Genomic DNA, 5,938 nt, shown 5'->3' on the forward strand with positions numbered 1-5,938 from the left:
ATGGTTAGGTTTATAACCGATTAAACCGAATAAACCAAACAAAACCGATCAAAAGTATAAACATGTAAATATGTATCTATTTTATAAGTCACATGAAAATTTGTTTGTTATATAAGTTACTTTTTTGTTAATAAACATTACCATATTTTTTTGTAGTAATAAAGAAGCCATAATTTATAAAACACTTTAACTATAATTAAATAACAATACATCATAACTGATGCTTCTTATTTTTTTAGTTTTTTAATTTTTTTGCTTTATTTTAGTATTGACTAAATTGTAGTGGGGGTTATAAATTTGATGGACAAAAATTAGTAAAAATTCTGCACAATTTGTTTCTTATCTATAAACAAATAGAGTTTCATGTTCAAACGAAGAAACATGATTTTAATGAACATTAAATATGGAAGAGTGGAAAAACTATTCTTTCATGATTTTCTTTTCTTTCTTATTTTTATTTTCAAAAATTTGAGTGACTTTAATTCTAGAGTATTTTATTTGATGGTAGAAACATTTTTATTTCTTGTTCACTTATTTAAACATATAATATTTTTTTAATAAATGATTGCATTGACAAAATGACTTTAAAATTCATATAATATGATTTCAAACTAAATAATTATGTTCTTTGATATAAAACCGAATAAACCGAATAAACCGAAAACCGACGGTATATAAACCGAACTGAACCGAAGTAAATATAGATTTAGAATGGTAGTTATATTTTACTAACCGAAATACCGAAAAACCGAAAAAACCGAACCGAAACCGAACCGATATCCGGATTGAACACCCCTACGTGTGAGCTTAATGTTTTTGAGTAGTTTATAGAGTCAAAAACTAAAGTTATGTATGTCAAAAATTTATCAAGTTTATGGGTCAAAAGGTAAAATGGTCATTAATTTTATTTTAATACCATTTATTTTATTTTAAATGCTGATTATAATTTTTATTTAAATTGTATTTGATACTATTAAACTATAATTTTTTTTTATTTTATAATATAGTTAAATATGTATTACTGACTAATACAAATTTATTAAAATAAATATATTTTTAGGTTATGTGCTTTTCATAATTAATGTTTTGTAACTTTTAATATAGTATTTTATGTAAATTAAATACATGTATAATATTGTTAAACCATAACATATAAATGTAAATAAATTTTATAAATGTATAATTACCAAAATTTAATGAACATAATATCAAAGTGTGATAAAATAATTATTTATCAATTTTAAATACTAAAAATCAAAGAATTATTAAAACGGAAAATATCAAATAATATAATATTACTTTTGGTATATTATTTAGTGTCATGGTTGGAGATGACAAAAAATGTTAGACACCAAATTTGGTGTAATTTCAACACCAAATTTGGTGTCATGGTTGGAGATGTTCTTAGTCTCAAACATCTGTCTAGTTTGACATCTTTCAAGTTTCTGAGTTTATGTTAATTTGATAAAAAAAAGAAGAAGAAAAATTGAGATAAAGAATCGAAGAAGAATAGAGTGAGGTTTTGTCTCTTTAACTTGAAGTCTTAATCTGAATGATAGTTGAGTCACCTATTTGGGGTCACAGGATCGAAGTGGCGCACACAGACAGCCACAGAAGAAGACCAAGAAACTTCATAGCAACAGTTTCTGAACCACCACTTGTGGTTTTGAGTTTAATGGAGCTTGAAGAGTAACTTTGTAGGTTGGTCATTCGAGGATGATGATGGAGCTAATCTGCCGCGCAATGAGGACCCAACAGGTGAGGCGCAACAGGCATGTCAGTAAGTGAAGAAGCGGACATGATGTAGCTTAGTGAAGAATAAGAGCTCATTGAGTGGTCAAATTTGCAGGATGGCACAAACTTGCAAATCCCATGTTGGGCACTTCTTTAGGCATTGCGCTCTGCCCTTCAAATGATATTATTATTAGTATTCTCTTTGTTATAACATGCATTATTGGGTGCTCGGGGTTTAATTGATTTGGGTGTGAGTAAAAATGCTACTCTAGAGGAAGCTATCTCTATGCGGAGAAGACGAAGGCATCGTATGGGTTTGCTGAATGAGATTGAAGCTGAACTTAGTGCACTGGGTGAGAAGCTTAACTCAGAGAATGGTGATGTCAGTCTTTGGAGAAGAAGGTCTGGCTACAAGCAGAGTTTTTCCTCTAAAGAAACTTGGTTACTGTTGAGAGAAAGTAGAACTCTTTGTACTTGGTCTCAGGGTATCTGGTTCTCACAAGCAACTCCGAAATTTGCTTTATGGCTTGGTTATCACTCAGGAACCGTATGTTAACTCTGGACAGGATTTCTATATGGTCCCAAGGAATCGATGTTACTTGTGTTCTATGTCAAAACGCAAATGAGACAAGAAATCATCTATTCTTTGAGTGTGACTATTCTAGCCAGATTTGGGAGTACATAGCGAAGGGGATTCAACGTCATGCCTATACCAATGACTGGTCTGAGATATTGCAAATCATTTCAGACAAAACCAGGGAGAAGAGGAGTCTGTTCTGTATTCGTTATTCCTTCCAGTCTGTCCTCTATGCAGTCTGGCGAGAGAGAAATAAAGTTATTCATGGGGATAGACCCTTACCTCTTCCAGTAATCAAGAGAATGATTGATAAAGGGATTTGTAACAAGATTACTTTGGTTGAGAAGAAGGGAATCAAAGGGTTGGAGAAGCTGATGCAGTTTTGGTTTCAGACTAAAATCTATAAATTGTACATAGATTTATAGTTTTCAAAAAAGGTAGATGAATCTTGGGGTTGCTCCTATAGTATAAAGGATGCACAAGTTGTATACAGGCTTTTTTTTGAATGAATTTAACATTAATTCAAAAAAAAAAATGCATTATTGTAAACAGAAAGAAGAATTATTTCAAAAATCTTTGTCAGAGATCATGAAAGATCTACCAACATAGTTGTTTTAAAAGAAAGGAGAAAGGAAAAAAAGGTTCATTATTGAATCAAATAAAAAATTATAATCTAACCATTAATACTTACCAAAATTGTAATACCCCGATTTTCCAAAATAATATAATAAATAATAATCTCCAAAAGTTTTCATTTATTACTCATCAAAAATCCAATAAATAACCATAAATCCAATAATAGCATAAACCCCGGAAAATATAGATAAAAGCTCAAAACTGAAAGTCTGAAAATAAAATATAAACTCCCAAAAACACCAATCCGAAAGCAATCATTCCTGCTGGTCAGTCTCACCTGGAAAAGGGAAAGAAAAGAGGGATGATCAACAGGGGAGTCACTCAGTGAGGTATGGGATGCTAATCCACAAACCACCGACTCAAGTAAATAGAAGTCCCGCTATGTAAGTTTAGCTCTAACATGAACAAGTAAGACGCCTAAATCATCACACACAACAAACACTGAGCAGATAGTGCATATCTATACCACACACCCCGCATCTCCGCATACGGATAAACATACGTGGCGTCGCTAGTATAGTCTGTCTCTGTACCCCCGCCCTCGAACGCTGCGTCAAATGCAAACGTCTCTGCACCACGCACCACCCAAATTGCGTCGCTAGCCAAGACGTCTCTGAGCCCCCGCCCCTCCAAAGTGGTGTCGCTAGTCCAGGCATCCCTGAACCCCCGTCCTCGCACATAGTCCCTACTCATAACTATGTATATACATATATATATATATCTCATAACTCATCATCACACAATTCAATCAATGGTTGAATCCTCTAGACCCCTAATTCCGGTTTGCAATGAATAAACTAACTACCAAGTAAGGAGTCAAGCATACACATTTATGGTTTCGAAGTCTAAACCTATCATAGAAAGAATTCTACACTGGTACGGAATTTATGTAGTAGACCTTCACCTTTGACATTGGTTCTCAAGAAATCTGAGAAAACACAGAATTGACCTTGACAGCTCTAAAACAGTAACTCTGAAACTCTTTGAAAAATAAATGAATATAATGATTCTGGCAGAACTGAACTCTAAAGAAAACAGATGAATATCTCAAGAACGGACCGTTAACTTTTCAATCCGTCCGGTAAGAATGTATTCCTAGATGTCCTCTGTCCATAGACACCGAGTTTACTCCGATCGGACACCATTTGATTAACCAAATTAGCTTCACCTCCAGGCTGGTCGCAAACGAAGACTGCAGTAATACCTCTCGCGAAAACCAACACAACTTTCAGAAAATAACTCGAAATGACAATCCGCTTCTTGGAGACGATAGATAAAAGAGTGAACTACTTACTGACAAATTTCCAGACTGAAAGCTTTCATTTAGATCGGTCGTTTGGCCTTTATGCTGAGACTGGTCGGAACTGTATCTGCATCGCTAAAGCTTCGGCTTATCCTTGGCCAAGAAGCAATGTTAATAACTCTCCAACCGTGCCTTGGTTTTACAATCGGGAAGATGATCTGGAAATCTGACAACGAGATCTTTCTATTGATATCTCGCTCGTTTACTGGTTCCTTCTAGATCAACTGGAAAACACCGATGAAGTTGACTATCGGCGGATCCAATCTCAAAATTTGGCTTCGAAATACTTAGTTTTGATCGATCGTTCTTCTGCTCTTCCAAAACGTGTCTGATGAGCTTTAATCTCTCTTTTCAAATGGTGTGTTGGCTCCTCTTTCATGGTGGCTGATGGTGGCTGGTACAGACTCTTAATGGTGATGAGAGATGGAGCACGTGATGATGGAGAACATGTAACATGCCATGTCTGCGTTGAGCAATGGCGGCTCACGTCTTTAGGGTTTAGAAGAAAGACACATGTGATTATATATAAGCACACCCGGTTTTACTAAACCACAAAGATGATGAGTTGGGTTTGGTTTGGTTTGGACCAATAATTAATCAAACCAAAAAAATCAAATAATGATTTTAAGAAACTGGGTCGTTACAAAAATATTCTACTTTCTAGACATTCGAGCTTCATGACCGTACGGTTAAAGCTACTATATGCAGATGCTTGAGCAATGAGACTTACAGGACGAAGTGTGAGTCCAATATGGCTGAAAGTTACTCCCTTTGGCGATGCTGCTTTCAGTGGATAATGATATCTGCAAGAGTTTCCTAATTTACAATCTCTCCAGTTCTCATAAAGTATGGACACTGATCTTGTCCACTTAACTGTGGAGAAAATTGTTTCTTATTTGAACATGGACCGGTATGATAAGCAAGGACATAACGGTCTAGTTCACTAAACGTCTCGTTGATGGTTGAGTCCAACGTGAGGGTCTTGCACCTTAAATAGATTAGAAAAAATATTTGAAATATCAAAGATAAATAAAAGGTTAAAAATTAAAAATAGCGCAAAGCATTACCTGGTAAGGGTTCAGCTCGTGTATGAAGTCTTGCTATCACTACTCCGAATTGCTGGGACGAAGGATCGTACTGAGCCTAATACCCTGATTTTCTAAAATCTTATTATATAAAGCTTGGTTATTCAAATTTACTAATTAACATGATTGTGACATGTGTCAATAAATTTTTAAGATGATGACATGTGTCAAAAATATGATATAATTCTCTTTTGTTTATTATTTAATAGAAATTTAAAAAGGAAAAGAGTTTTAAAAAAGAAAAGTTTCTAAAAATTACTATTAAATAATTCTTTTCACTATTAAATAAAATTTATAATTATTTCTTCAATATTATTTTTAGTAGATATATTTTGAATCATTATATATTTTAGAAAAGGAAAATTACTATTACATAGTATTTTAAAATTCTATAATATAAAATATTTGATAGTAATTTCTTTTTTTAAAAGACTAAACAAAAATAATAATTGCAAAAAGGTATTAGAAAGTTAATTCTTTTTTAAAAAATTATAATGTTTATTCTTAAACTCACTAAAGATAGAGAATCATAAAAGATAAATTCAACTTTTTTAAAAAAATGTTAAACAAACGAATTGTAAAATCCCACAATTTCAATTATTT

The sequence above is a fragment of the Raphanus sativus genome, chromosome 2, assembly GCF_000801105.2.
Source record: "Raphanus sativus cultivar WK10039 chromosome 2, ASM80110v3, whole genome shotgun sequence".
NCBI lineage: Eukaryota > Viridiplantae > Streptophyta > Magnoliopsida > Brassicales > Brassicaceae > Raphanus > Raphanus sativus.